Genomic DNA, 15,517 nt, shown 5'->3' with positions numbered 1-15,517 from the left:
ATTAGATGAGATCTAATCGCTAAAATTTTGAAATGTGTCTGTTGAGGTTATTCCTTCCACAGAAAACTATGTTTGAGACATTGAAAGAAATCTCTTGTACTTTATATTCTAATAATTTATATAACCATCTAAAATTATTTCCACAATTTATTTTTTTTTTCACATCAGATACAGATTCTAAGGGAAGAAAGACCAGAGATTGAAGACAGCAGGTTGGACTATTTTGCTTAATTTTTGCTACATGCGTCATTGAGATATCCCCTTCATTGTCTTTATGTCTCACGTCACTGAAAAAAATTATTGAAAAAAGCCTTGAAAAAAACATTGATGAGAACCTTCTCAAATAAAGAGATAATGTGTCTAATCTGGTTGCATCTAATAAAGAGCTAAAAACCTGTCCAACCAAATCATTACTGGAAGCAAATTCTCTTTGACTTCACTGTAGAACTTTGTCAGCCTTATCCATCATTTCACAATGGATCCATCAAAAGACCCCATAAAAACTTACAGGATTTAATTTCACAATCACTTTTCCAGGACTGCCAAACTGTAAGCCTAAGACGCCCTGCCACTTTGTTTGCCAAACTGAGATACCACTCTCAGTCACCAGACTTTAGAGAGAAGATAATAGCTTACCAACATTTTCAAACAAAACTAGTGATACCTGAGAAGGCTTCTTTCTGCAGGTCTGATGATTATCACATCAACCTCCAAATCAGGCTAAAAAAAAAATCTACAATCCCTATAAAAGGTCCCCATGATTATCTTTGAAATTCAAGCATTTCTTTAATCCTCTTGGAGCGAAGCTCCTACAATAGATTGCTTTGTCAAGAGTGCCTTCTCTTATATAGCTCCTGTCTGATAATGTGCAAAATGAAAGCCAATGACACTGAAATCCTAGTACAGCTCACTGAGGAGAAAAGTTTTGTGTTAAACCATTTGACACTGCAAATAGTACAAACTGCTTCAACAACGCTAATCTCTGCCAGCAGGGGCCTCTGTCTCTTTCTGGAAATCACTGATATTACACATGACCACAGTGATGGTATCTGTTGAAGAAAGATTACAAATAATGACAAGGAACAGCAATGAAGTCTGTCCCTCACTTACTCAGCAAAATCCTTATCTTCTGAAAACTGGCTGGTTTTCTTCTGGGCAGGAAAACAAAGCAAATGTAGTAAATCAGATTTTAGAAACAGAAGCTGAGATTTGGAGCCATGATGGGTACTAAGATATTGCTTGACACGAAAAACACAAATTAAATTGAACTGAGGTAAGGTAAGCATATGTATGAAAAATAGTTATGGGTAAATAAAATAAATCCATGATGACACTTAGAAATTCTGGCTTGTTTAGATTTAAAAGGTACAGCAGCTGGGCAGCAAAGCAACTCCAGGTCTGCTATGTAGTGGCGTTATTTACTGTATGCTTAAGGTACTGTCCTTGCTTTGAACTAATCTAATTTTAAAAACATTTTCCCTTTCTTGGAAACAAAAGACCAATATTGCTTTTCTTATAAAGGCCTGCTACATCATTAACTCATTAAAAGATAAGGCAAACTATCTACAGCATTATAGATTATCTTTCCAGCCTCAGAAAATAAGTGGTGTTAATTTCTGTGGAGTGCAAAAAAACCCAGTGAATCGCTGTTCAAACAAAAAAAATTGAGGTTGTTTTTAACACTGAGCCACAGTCTGCTCTTCCATAAGGGCACCAACAAAGTCCATTTATCAGCTCTGTTGCTACATGGTGCCCGCATAAACCTTCCATCAAGAGTGTTACGAGTTTGCACTGCAACAAGCCCTGAACAGCAGAAAGCAATGACTTCATGCAAGCACAGCATCATGATGGGTTATGTGTTCCCTTTGTAGATATTCCAGTTACACCCACTGCATGGCAGCCTCAGACAAGGCTGGGCTCACAGAAGCAGGCATGTCAATGTAGCTCCCTAGGAACTCCTCAAGAAGCTCCCCACAGCTATGTAGAGCTCCAATAAACAAGACCTGTCACCACTCAGTTTTTAACTTGCTGGCACAAGGCAAAATACTTTCCAGCTACCAACATACTTCAAAATACTTGTCTATAGTGTCCATCACCATTTTATAACAGAAATGACAGTCTTTGCTTTCCACTAGTTTATCCCCATAGACATGTGCTGACTCATATCCAGAGATAATGAATATCATTTCGTTGCTGTAAGCACTTGGGTGAAGCAAACAAAATACCCTAAAGATAAAAAAATATTTTCTTTTGTAATGTTGTCATCTGGCATCAAAATAGGATGTCTTAAGGAAGACTAACTGATATATTCTGCAAAGACATTAGTTATCCTTAGTAAATATCCAGTAGACATTGTGCTTGAATCTATATATTCTTGAACATGAACCAGGATGTCTCTAAAATTAGCAAGTTCTCCAGCCAGTTGAACATGAAAATATAGTTAAAACAAATGTCTGCTCTCCACTGACTGGCACACTTAAGTGGGCCATTATGGCTTGAGGCTCCAGGGCAGTACAGGACACATGGAAACATCAGCACTGCCAGGACCTTCCATGGTCACTAGTCCTGTTTTTCAATACTGCTCTAGAAAACAGGACAGAGATCATCATGAAAATTAGCACTTTCTCAGTTGTCACCTCAAACTTCCTTCTTTCCCAACTTCCATGCCAGTAGGGATGCAAACATAGGTGATGAGCCAGTGCAACCCCACCAAAACAAGGTATGTGGTGTACAAGAGGACCTGACAAGCCCTTGCCTCCTTGCCTTCACAGTGATCCATGGGGTGAGCAGACAAAAAAGATATTCTGTAAAAGAACAGAGCTGCACTCCAAGGAACAGGAAAGCAGATAAAAACAAACCAGGATCAGACTCACCTGTTTTTACAAGCAAGGGCAGGATTTGCTGACCCTATTATGTCCTTCCCTCTGTCTTGAATCTCTGCTCTGGTGTTCAGCTACCCTTTGAAAACCCTAATTCATGGAAAGGGCTGTCAAGCACCAGAACAAAATAACCAAGGATGTGGTTGACTCACCATCCCTGGAGGTATTTAAAAGATGTGTAGATGTGGCACTTAGGTACGTGGTTTAAGGGTGGACATGGCAGTGCTAGACTAATGGCTGGTCTTGTTAATCTTAGAAGTTTTTTGCTACTTAAATGATTTGTGATTTTATGATTATTGTTTCAGAGCTTCTTCAATCTCTGTTTTGTTCTACCTAGTCTTCCAAAAGTTGCTTGACCCTTGAAATGTTGACCTTTTCTTGTCAAAAAACAACCAACTGAAAAAGTAAGCACAGCAAACTTTGCAGATCATTGCTCTATTTAAACTAAATACATTTTCTGTCTCAGCTTCCTACCCATCTGATCTTTAGGTCACTTTAGGAAAGGGACTGTCTTCTATTTTGAACAAAAAGCATCTGTTCTTCACCAGTCCACAATCCAATGTCCATCATTAGATTGTAAAGATCAGCAATAATAGAGTGTTGTCAGGTACATTAGCCCATGATATAGACCTGAAAGCCATTGGAGAGGTCTCTTGTATTTAGAATGCATTGGAACCTCATATCAGTTGCTGGGAAGTTTTGAATCCTTGCCAGGTGAAGATGTGTCTGCTTGTACTGTGGCTCAAATATTCTTGATTATTGGTGGAACAAAAGCTTGTTGCTGGAAGTGGAAGCCAGCTATCTTTCTGTAGATGGTAATCAGGGAACCTGAAGAAAGGAAGTTGGAGGCAAATACTGAACGACATCTCTGAAAATAAAAAGGGAAAAAGAGATGAAGACTCTCAGCAGATAAGAGTCAATGAAGTGTTAAATGGTGAGACAGCCTGGTGAGCATACATCTACTTGTGTGTCACAGAAAATACTTCATTTCTAGCCTCATCCTTGATGCAGTCCCACAGCAGTTGCACGTCTGGTTATGAGCCCCAAGGGCACATCTGACAGGTGGATGACCACATGAGCCTGCAATTCAGGGAACTCTCAATGTCACAATAAATCTAGTGTGTCTCTTTCCATTTAGCTATAAGAACAGCAAGATTTTCAACCTGCACTAAATTTCAAACACTATATTTTCTCCTATTCCCTTTCATCTGCTACCTATTGTAGTGGAAAGCTAAATAGTAATTATTTAATGTATTAAATACAGGATTGCTATAATATGACACTTCAAACCCTAGATGGAGCTTAGGCTTAATAATGTAGCTGCCAGCAGCTGGATTCATAAAGGCAACATACTAAAAATTATGAATTTCTTTAATAGTTACCTTCTGCCTATCATAACTGAGAAAGAAAATGTAACTTCATTAATATTAATGACAAAACACTGAAGCACTGTGCATTTCCCGGCTTAACCTCAGTTGAATAATCAACAGTTCTGTCTTACAGGAAATCTGGAATGCAAACATCCATGGAAGTATCGAATTGGGATTGACATTTTAAAATTAAAAATAATCACACATTTTCTATCACATAATATTTTGTTCAGAATTTCTGTTGCAATTAAGATACCACATTTTTACAAAGTTTCTGATGATAAAGGGTTTTTGGTAATGAACCTGGCTCCAAACGCACTTGGAGCAAAGCATGGTCAAAATAAGTACAAATTATTTTGAGAATGCACAAAACCATCACTCATCACAGATTAGAGGAAAATTAGCTGATCTCAATAAGAAAAATACCAGCAAATACCATCATGGAGTATGAGGGGGCATGCTCCTCTCTTTACTGTGTTATCCAATACTTTTTCTGTCTCTCCAGAAGACACAGGTCCAGGTGAATTAAAAGGAGGCCACCTAAAAAGTGGATAGAGATTAAAATAAAATAAAATAAAATAAAATAAAAATATAAAAAATAAAATAAAATAAATTAAAAATTAAAAATAGAATTAAAAAACAAATACAAATAAAATAAAAATAAAATTAAAATATAAAATAAATAAATAAATAAATTTAAAATAAAAATAAATCAAATCAAATCAAATATAAATTTTAAAAGGGCTCTGAGTTGCTAGAAATTTGCATTCTTTTTGACCAAATAGGAAGAGAATCTTGTTTCTTTAGATGTTAGTGTACATATCAACTACGAAAAGCAGGTCTTTAAAAGAAATACTGTAAAAGGAAAATTCATTAATAATGCAGTTATTCCCTCCTCAAATCAACAAATCCTTCCTTCCCAGAACTTCATAAAATAATGCATTCTCCTTCTTTCCTTGTGTTTGCAATGAATTTTACTCTATTTTAGAATTCTTAAGTAGTTATATTAAATTCCTGAATTTCATGGTCAGCACTTTTCTTGATTTGATCTGTTTTATAAAAATGGAAATTTTAAATTTTTGGCTGGATTTTGTTTTAAAAGAATTCAAAACCATTCAAAATAAAGAAGAAACAGCCCTTTTAAGCACTACGGATTTTGAGATCTTAACTCTGATATCTTTGTGAAAGAATAAAAGGTTTCCTACCTCAAAAAGAATATAGTTTTGGGAAGTAAACAGGAGAGTATTGAGATGTTAGCTTTGCATGTCACCAAGTTAGACCTGACCGATTTTTCCAAGCCAGAGATGTTTCAGATTTGAGTAGTCACTTCCTTTTTTTATATCTTTACAGCTTGTTCCTTAACAAGATATTTAGTTGATGCCTGGTACATTCCTTCATCGGATGAAGTATGACCTAGTGAAAAAATTTATACAATTCATCTGCATTAAAAGATGCAAGAACAGTACAGATAATTCAAAATGTTTTCTTTGTAAGTCACGTATTTTCTTCATGTGAGATGACATGAAGACATGACATCTGAACAAGAATCTAATATGTATTTATGATAACAGTGAAGTATTTACACAGAATATTGGTCTTCCTGTAACAAAATTAAAAACACTAAAACACTTATCTGTTGATTTTGGACTGGAAACTTTATAGTTACACAGGTTCTGGTGAAGGAATACAATATATTTTAATTGCCAAAAAAATTAAATTGTCATTTGGAAAGTAAGAAGGTTGTCACCTACTCTAGGTGGCACTGCCTTGATGTCTTGGACTAGATGATCTCCAGAGGTCCCTTCCAATCCCAACAGTTCTGAGATTCTGAGATTCTGTAATTACCTTAATCTCCCAAATCAATTGAATTATTTTCAGTGGCCATCTTCTATGCTTTTATTCTCGTGGCAGAAAAAGACTGTTCATTTGAAGCAGCATCATAAAGTTTCTATGGATTTTGTCTGATATCTTTACTGGCGAAGAAATTGCTGTCTTTACAGGTGAAGAAAACATAGAGGGTTAGAGGCTAAGCACCTGCAATTTAGGGAATCAGTTTCTGTGTCTCAGCCATCTCTAAAGTCAATCAGTGGGGCCAACATCCAGCATCTCCATCAAAAGCAGCTGAAGGATTTTCCTTCCAAAACTCCATAGCCCCTTCACTTTCTGCTTCTCTTTTCTAAAACAGTTTATAACTTCCCAGGAACATATGCTTTCCTCTTTAATCAATTTTTAAGCTTTCTGTTTTTTTCTGTGGTTTATAGTTGCCATCATGGACTACAGCACAACAATTATAACATTAGGTAAGAAGCAAATGCTCACCAGTGTCCATAATCAATATGCTGCTGAATCAATGCATGAGGCTGAACAATTCCATATCTATCCACTTCAGGCATATTCAAATCATTAATAAAATAGAAGAGTTTGTTATTCTTTTACTGGAACATAGGTATGACCATGTTCTTCTGTTTTTTCCAAATATCCCTGAAATGTAACACAAAGGCATAAAAATTATTACCAAATGAAGCAACACTGAAATTTAACAAAATCAAGAATTCAAAATCACGCTGGCTAAAATTTCTGAAACATTTCACCATGTACAAGGTTGGGGTTTTTTTAACTATTGAAGTCTGTAGCATTGAGTGAAACTCACAGATAGTCTTTGAGAATATATCATCTTGGGATTCTGAATTCCAGAAAAGTCTTGCTGATTTACTTGATTGACTACTTCACAGCTTCTGAAAATTTCACAGCACATCCATCTGCATCCTTTGAAACTGAAATGCTTTGAATGTGAAATCCCCAGGTATCTGACACTCAGAAAATTAATCAGTGAGTAGATTATTTTCTCCTTCTCTTGGGAAGGATTAAATAAGATCTCTACGCAAATATGTAAAGTGCAAAAATATGAAGGATAGATCTCATTTAATCAGGACATTTAATCACAAATCTAATGCATTATCATCTTCCAGACAAAGGAATATTAAAGTGATTGTGCTAAATTTCAGCCTATTCCCCAAAATGAGGTGCTTACACCTCAGTGGAGACCATCGGGTTACAAATTTACTGCAGCAGTGAACAAATTAACTCAAAGACCCTTACGTATTCATCAGAACTGCAAAATATTGAGACATAAACTTTGTGTTTATATCATTTTTATCCAACTGCACTGCTTTCCTTAGATGTGTAAGGGAAAAAATAGCTACAGAAAACTGCTAAGTCATGTTGAAAACACAGAATAAAACAACTTTTATTGAGCATTATTATAATGCTGAACTCTGGTACGATGTGATCCTCAATTTTGCCACTTAGTGAAGTATTTCACAGATACATATGACAGGATTCATCATCCACAGAAGTTTGATTTCTAATTGCACTCTTTCAATTTTGTGCATGGAAATAAAAACCTGCAGAAATCACTAGGAATTTATTAAACCAGGACTGGAAAACAAATAATCTTCCATCCTAGGTCATATATTTTTGTTTTTCAAATTCTCACAGAAAGTATTCTGCACAAAATGAACCACAGTAACAGGTGGATTTCAAGGAAAACTTCATTATTGTCACAGTGACTGAGGCTCTCATCTTCAACAAGCAGCCTAAATTCTCTGTCTCAGAGCTGGAATTTGAACCAAAGGGTTCAAAAACATTTGAAACATTTAGGGAATACAGTGGTGAAAATCCTTACAGCACAGCAGAGAATTTGCTGCAAACTCAATACTGTTCAGCAAGAGGAAAAAGATTTCTCAAAAGTTTTGTTCATCTAACCCAGATTTTTTTTGTCCAGTCAATAATGTAATGCATTTGGGATACACCTGCTATTGATTTTGAGATGATGAAAGCCAGAATTTAATAAGACTTGAATATTTGTCAATAAGAAATGCCTATATGTATTTAAAAAAAAAGAAAAAATAATTATGAGTTCCATGTATAATAAGTAGAAGAGGAAAAAGTGCAGACTGCAGATTTAATTTTTTTTCCAATTGCACAGTGTATTAAAATACTTTGGGTTGGGCAAAATAGAAGAATGAAACGTAAGTATATGGTTTTGAACTTGTCTTGCTTATTTAAAAACTGAGCAACATGTTCATGAGAGCCTGTAGGAAATGGAAAGTGCACTTGCACAGGGACAGCTGGAGGTGGGACATCACAGCACTGCCACAGTCCTGACTCACAGCAGACTTATGAGTGCCTTGGGCAAAGCAGAATAAGCGAATACGAAATGGCAAGCAGTTTCCAGTAGGACTGTGGAAGTATTGTCATAGATTTTTCAGTGAAATGAATCATCTGCAAACCTCAGCGGTGATTTTGACTGGTGAGCTCAACGAAGGTAACAAATGCTTCCAAGGCATTTTGTTCTTTTAGCTCAATGTGTACCCCTAATTTTAAATCCAGGTTTTCTTGATCTAAATTTTAAATAATGCCCACAAGTATAAACACTTGCACATTTTTGTTCTTTGTGGCAATGTTCCAGACCTAAATACTATTGAGGACCCCAAAATTATGGTACCAATATTAGTTTGCATCAGAACGTGCCTCCATCAAGCAACATTTTCAAATTTTCTGCTGTTCTAGAGGCAGAGCGGGTGAGTCATATGCCTTGGGGAATGCTAAATAAAACCCTACACTACATGCTAATCTCACCCACTCTAGCAGATACCTCAAAAACTGTTATGTGGCTACAGATAAGATGAGAACTGACAGAAAATACTGCAGATTAAAAGCAATATGATCTGTAAGAAAAATATCTTAACCTCTGAACTATGGAAAGAACTTAGCAATGAACTGTAGTGAATCACTGCACTTTAACAAGTTCATCTCTTAAGCTCTTTTTTATGAACTAAGATTTAATTTAAATTGCTCATTTGTGCAGTTTGCTGTGAATGATTCTTTCCATTATGAAAACAATCCACAATTTGACTGTTCCAGATAATTGCTTGGAGTGATGGCTTAAGACACATGAAGGCACTTCAGTGTAGCACTTGAATGCATTTACCAGGAAGAAATATTGGTACACAAAACCACAAAAATCATGTAAGAAGCTATCATTTTGATCTACACATGACAGTACAAAATCATTCCATCACAGCTCACTGAGACAATGCTGTAAATGCAATGGAAAGGGAACAATTTACTTGTTTCTGGGTTGTCATGCAGTTCACCTGCTGGGATTACCTAGTGGAGGGACTTGGTAGAAGAGCATTTAACAAGAGGAACTTGGCTGAAGAGCAGTGGACAGACAGAAGAGGTACAGACAATGAGTCCACTGCCTTGTACATGCCTTACTTTTTCTTAGAAGGAGGAGTGAATGGGTTACAACACTGACTTAAAATGTGAAGAATTCTACTAAAATTTCACAGCAAATCCTTAAAGGTTCATAAACTCTCAAATTTTATGCCACAAGACTGTTGGGGGTGTAACATGCTTGGAGAACAAGATCCTGTGATGTTGACTTCACATCCTTGGTTTATTTAACAAGTTTCCTGTGAGAAGAATACACAGCCTTTGCTGCCCAGGAGCTCCTTTCATCAGCTTCCCTTTGCAATGGGAAGTGTTATGCTTTTGTACTCTAGAACCACGGCTGTGGTTGCTATTGGAATGACAGTCATTAGCTGAAAAATCCCTCCTTGATCAGAGGAATTCCTGAAAGCCTTTTAAGGCTGATTCCCCATTAAAGGAGCTATGACAGTTTACAACAGCTCATGAGCTCACTCTGACGCACAGCAAATTTCTTTTCTCCTAAACTTTCCATTCATTTTGATGGGCAAAAAGGAGATTAAGTTCTGTTAATGCAAGATTCTATGTTAACATGAATTTGGAAACACTTCAAAAAATGAACTAAGGTATAAAGAAGACAAAATGGTCTTTGCTTCTCTGATGTGAATATAGAAGAAATTAACACAAGACATGAAAGAGAAAACAGGGTAAAAGCTTATTCAATTAAGATTCATGGATTTATGCCTACTTTTTTAAACCTGGTGAAAATGTAATCCATTAGCAGCAATGTAGATTGGCTGGAAAATTAGACAACTGATTGCAAAAGCAGTTAAACTACACATCAAACACTTAAATGCTTCTAAAGATTTTATCTCAATACTTCTAAAATCATAGAAAGTTTTTAAAACTGAAAAATCTTTTTTGCTATCTTCTTCCAGACATGTAAAAGGACAAGCCAGTGTATTACCTTATAGTGCTTTTCATGGCATGAAAAAAGAAGGCACAGTTTTTTCTGTAGAGTTGTTTCCTGTTCAAGTTACAGGAAGGATAAAAAAAAGGGATGGCAAAGAGGGCATATCCACTGACAGCTAGACTCTCCCTTGATCTTGTTCTTCACGAAGAGCAAAACAGAGTTTATACGAGCCTATTTTGCATTGACTGTCTGACTCCTCTTGTAGCAAAATCTAACACCAGTATAACAGTTTTGGCCAACATACAGCTCTCTCCATTTGAGTGTTATATTAACATTTCCTTTGATCTGCATCCATCTCACCTACAGAGACTCCAAACTCCACCAGACAGGGACTGACCCTCCTTGGATGTTTTGTGGTACCTGGCAAAAGTAAACTCAACTTCTGACGTCCATTTCAGTACACCTACAGGCACCATGCTGAGACACCCAGGCTAGGACAAAGTGGGCTCAAGGCTTCTTGTGAACAGAGGTAAAGCCAAATTTTATCATCTGCAATCAGACAGCAACTTGTGGGAGCGCAGTGTCAGTTCCAGTTCGCACCAAGCAGTTTCACCCTCCTCCTTTCCCCTTGCCTGCCACAACTTTTAAAGTTTTCCAGTTTGCAAAGAAATGAACTTTGCCAAGGCCCAGACAAGCTGTAGCCAATGGTTGTGATAACACTGAAATAACTGTGGAATAGATTTTATCACTGCTGTTGAGGGAAGATAGGTTTCTCACACCTGTATGGAACTTACTCGGGAGCACTGCTGATGTTGCGTGGTAGTTGAATGAATTGTTGGTCTGGAGCTTGTCTTCAGAGACAGCACCAAGCCTATTACCTATAAACACTGCTTTTCCTACTCCAACATGTCCAACAAGCAAGACTACTTTGCCTTTTATTATGAGTAAATCAATGTAGTACTGGAGATATACAGTCTAAAATGTGTGAACAAAGACTGACTAAAATTGAAAAGAAAAAACCCCATCAAACACTTGCACATCACAGTCTACTTTTAAAAGTAAACTGTAATTTCTGTTTTTCTCTCTGGCTAGGACTAAATTCTAAAAAGTGATGAAGCAGGATACACCATTCTTTTATTCTCAAAGAATTGCTAAAATAAATTGTTTTACTTTTTACACAGTATTTCTACTTGAAAATTTTTGTTCAAAGTCTTCTAATAGGAAGCCTTTGAAATCTGGTTGTATCTGAAGTGCATTCATTCCACCTCAGGCATTACAGAAAAAGTCTCCCTATAACTGTTAGAGAAGCAAAGACTGGTGAAAGATGAAGGTGGTTTAATTTATCAATTATTTCAATTAATTTTTGGCCTGGCTTTCAACTTACCTAAAACCATTTGGACAAAGAGTTGGCAATAAACAGCTTTACTTACTGTGAGCACCTAAAAGCTTCCTTGCCTGATAAATCTTTCTTTTCCAAGCTCTTCAATTGCCTGATAAATATTTATTTTCCAAGCTCTGTATTTTCCTATCAAATATTAACACTCAAAGACAACAACAGAGTTGATAATGGATTATATCTTTTGATCATCAAATCCATGTTTCTATGTCCATAGTCTTCTAATCTCCCCAGGAAAATTCCTACTCATCTAAGTATTAAAAAGTTGTACAATACAAGTTAATGCAATCAAAACACCATGAATCACTTGAGAATATCCTATGCAGAACACACTGAAAAAAGTGAAAAAAAAACCTACCTTCAAACTGAGGCAATTACAACTAACAGCTCATGCTTTCCATCCTTCACTGACAGGTATATATCATACTATCACACCTTCTACAAGTTGTCTTCCAAAAATACAATTCTGACTTTATAAATTGTTCAAAAGCCTAGTGGAAAGGTGATGAAGTGATTTGCTTCCTCTAGATCTCATACACTTTGTTTGTGTGAAGCTAATTTAGCTGGCAAAAAAAATTATCTGTGCATAAGTGTGGCCATAAGAAAATGTTAAGTCTTCAATTTGGTGCACAGTTGCCGTAAGCATTATTTTCAATTCTTTAAATGGACTTGGAGCCTGAATTTCTCTTACTAGGGATAAAAGGTATCCCACAGAGAAGTTGGTAGATGGCCCAGAAAGGCTGGAATCCTGTGCTGGAAGCCTGTGCTAGGGCAGGTTTCTGGGAGGACCTGTGAACCTGCATAGAGAGGAGCCCACGCTGGAGCAGGCTTGCTGGCACAGCTTGTAGCCCCATGGGGGACCCACACTGGAGCAGTTTGTGAAGAACTGCAGCCTGAGGAAAGGACTCAAGCTGGAGAAGTTCATGGAGGCCTGTCTGCCATGGGAAAGACCCTGTGATGGAGCAGAGGCAGAGTGTGAGGAGCACCTCCCCCGAGAGGGAAGGAGGAGCAGAGACAATGATGAGCTGACTGCAACCATATTTTCTATGCCCCTGTGCTAATGGGGTGAAGAGGGAGAGAAAATTGGGAGTGAAGTTGAACTGGGAAGAAGGGAGGAGTGGAAGGAAGGTATTTTTAAGATTTTGGGGGTTTTTTTGACACTACCCTACTCTGATCTGATTGGTAATAAATAAAACTAATTTCCCCAAGTTGAGTCTGTTGTGCCTATGACAGTGTGCTGAGTATTTGATTCCCCTGTCTTTATCTTGGCCCAAGAATTGGATTTTTTTCTCCGCTGTCCAGCTGATGAAGGAGAGTAATAGTGGCTTGGTGGGCTTCTGGCATTTAACCAGGGTCAGCCCTCCACACTACTGCTCTGATTAAGCAGTACACATAAGAGAGATAAAAAACACCATTTAACTGATGACAAAATTCTCTGAAATGCCTATTTGAGGATATATGTGGCCACCAAATGAATAATAAATTAACAGAATAAAAATTAGAAGGAAGATTTAAATAAATAATGGAGTTTGATCCAATTAATCTTCAAACTGGATGTTAAAAATGCCAACTAATACCATCAGATACTCAGACATTCTACTCGAGGTGCTGGGGTTTCAGGTGATGAGCTAGTATTAGCTCTGGATATTGTAGCTGGGGCAGCAGCTCTTAAACTTGTACCTCAAACAGCAGCCACATTTACAAGCAATGAATGTGTGCCTATGACTCTGTCAGGATCACAACCTAGAAATCATCAGTAAAATTTTCAGGGAAAGAAAGTTAAGATATGTTGTTTAACAAGAACATGATCAAGGCAATTAAGTTTATTACAGTCCCACAGAGAATTATCTGCAACACAATGCATACACTATTCCTTGAACAAGCTAAACAAACTCTGATTGAACATGCCTTAGAGTTTTTTACCAGAATCACAGAGGGTGATAAATTCAAAATGCTTAACTTGACTTTGTATGAGTTTATTAGAGTTTAATTCATTTAAAAGGTGATTAGTCTACTTTGCCAATGTGAGTTCTCCTGAAAGCAGACAAATGCAGAGGAGGGGAAAATCTCTCTCAAGGTCAATGGAAATAATCACAAGATGATTCAGAGCAGGAGTCTAAATTTAGGTGCTCCAAAATATTTCTTGAAAAAGCCACTTCCTGTTTCTCAGATAAAGATAGATTATATGGCTCACCCCACCAGGCACCTTGCTGAGTAACCTGAGGATTACTACGGTTTAAGTTTCTAAGACAGGAAAGCATAAAATTCCAATCACTTTCCAAGATTACATTCAGATCTTAGAATTGGATTTCATTACATTCCAGCATTTCAGAGAGCCCACAAAATTGGTTTGGCTGTATAATTAATAAGAAGGAAAGAAGTCTTATCTTACTGTGCTTAGACTGACTGATTTAGATTTCCTACACTAATCTTCCATCAATGCCTTGAGATGGCTGACCTAGAACAGAGACCAGATAGAGTTAAAGAATAAAGTAGGTATTTATTAAAAGGCCTCAATGGACACATCTTGGGCAGTACAAGAGCCCAGCCAGGGCTACGCCCAAGATGGACTCAAAATGGTCACAAAATGGACAACTGGTCACGGGTTGTCACACTTCTATAGGTTTTGGTCCATTAGCATATTGGAAATAATTGTTCAGTTATAACTTTAGGTTATGAAGTCCCATCCTTCTTGTTTTACTCTCTTCATTCCACCATTGTTTATGCTCTTGGTCCTGAAATTTGTATTGATTGTCCTTGGTCCCAAGCTAGAAAAGAAATTGTTTTGTCTAGCTACTCTGTGAAGAAAGCTTACCATCACTTAATATGAAGATCAGAACCACACACTAAAGCAGCACTGAATCTGAAAAATATAAAAGCTAAAACTTAAGGCATCACCATAGTACAGTGATGCAAGGACTTTAATAATGGAATCTTAAGGCTATTTTACTGAGAGACTTTCCAAATACCAGTTTCAATAATCCCATCATTGATATCCTGAGTTACATCAGCTCACATCTAGGAGGCACAATCAGCATTACAGTATTCATAGGCTAATTTAAGGCTCTTTTCTGTGCCAAATAGGCAAGACAAAGTGTAAATTAGGTATTAAATATTACTTAGCAATAGTGAAAACCAAAGAAATTATAAGAATAAAAGAAAAAGGAATTTACACTGCAAAACTGTCTCCAGAAAAATAGAGGAAGAAGAAAATGGGAAAACTGGTAAAGGGAAAGCCACTGTAATTGTGTCTCAATGGCTCACCTTGTTAGCATCCATAATGATGGTGAGGCACTCAGTCTACATAAGATCTATGTAGATCTATGTAAAACAAAGCTTTTTTATCCCTCATGGGTAATATTGGCTTTTCCTCTCAGAGAGGATGACAGGAGAGCTGCAAATTATATTTCAATAGAATCTTATCACTTAAGTGCTTAAACAACAACATTGTACTGCAATTAAAACTTCAGAAGATAACACATCACTGAAACAAGAAGCTTTTGTAACATCAAACCCATGTTTTCTTCCTTTGCTTTTTTATTAGGTAGTTGTTTAAAATAACAAAAAATTCAGTGAACACTCAATCCAGCAAAATGACTGCATTTTATGTAATAATGATCTGTTTTGATTACAGGAGAGTTGGTCATTAGTCTTCATGATATGGGAGATATAAAGGAGGTGCTGTGAGTCAGGAGAGAAAATAACAGGCCCTTCAAGGCAGCTGGACTAAAACTGTGCTGGGTAA

At 36.8% G+C, this 15,517-nt stretch overlaps 1 protein-coding gene across 1 annotated transcript in view; it reads right to left on the bottom strand.

Moving 5' to 3' along the window:
* LOC139591051 (dynein axonemal heavy chain 11-like) overlaps positions 1 to 15,517 on the bottom strand; it is a 113,684-nt gene that overhangs the window by 82,388 nt on the left and 15,779 nt on the right. The window contains exons 11-15 of the mRNA XM_071429177.1: positions 15,037 to 15,166; positions 6,569 to 6,730; positions 5,455 to 5,662; positions 4,686 to 4,789; positions 3,510 to 3,747 (exon numbers count right to left, since the gene is read on the bottom strand). The gene's annotated coding sequence lies outside the window, so the exon portion shown is untranslated. The remainder of the gene's footprint in view (positions 1 to 3,509; positions 3,748 to 4,685; positions 4,790 to 5,454; positions 5,663 to 6,568; positions 6,731 to 15,036; positions 15,167 to 15,517) is intronic.

Source organism: Agelaius tricolor, unplaced genomic scaffold (assembly GCF_023055355.1).
Source record: "Agelaius tricolor isolate 1412-34295 unplaced genomic scaffold, bAgeTri1.0.p SCAF_6, whole genome shotgun sequence".
In the NCBI taxonomy this organism is placed as follows: domain Eukaryota; kingdom Metazoa; phylum Chordata; class Aves; order Passeriformes; family Icteridae; genus Agelaius; species Agelaius tricolor.
This window is presented reverse-complemented; position numbering and strand designations above follow the sequence as displayed.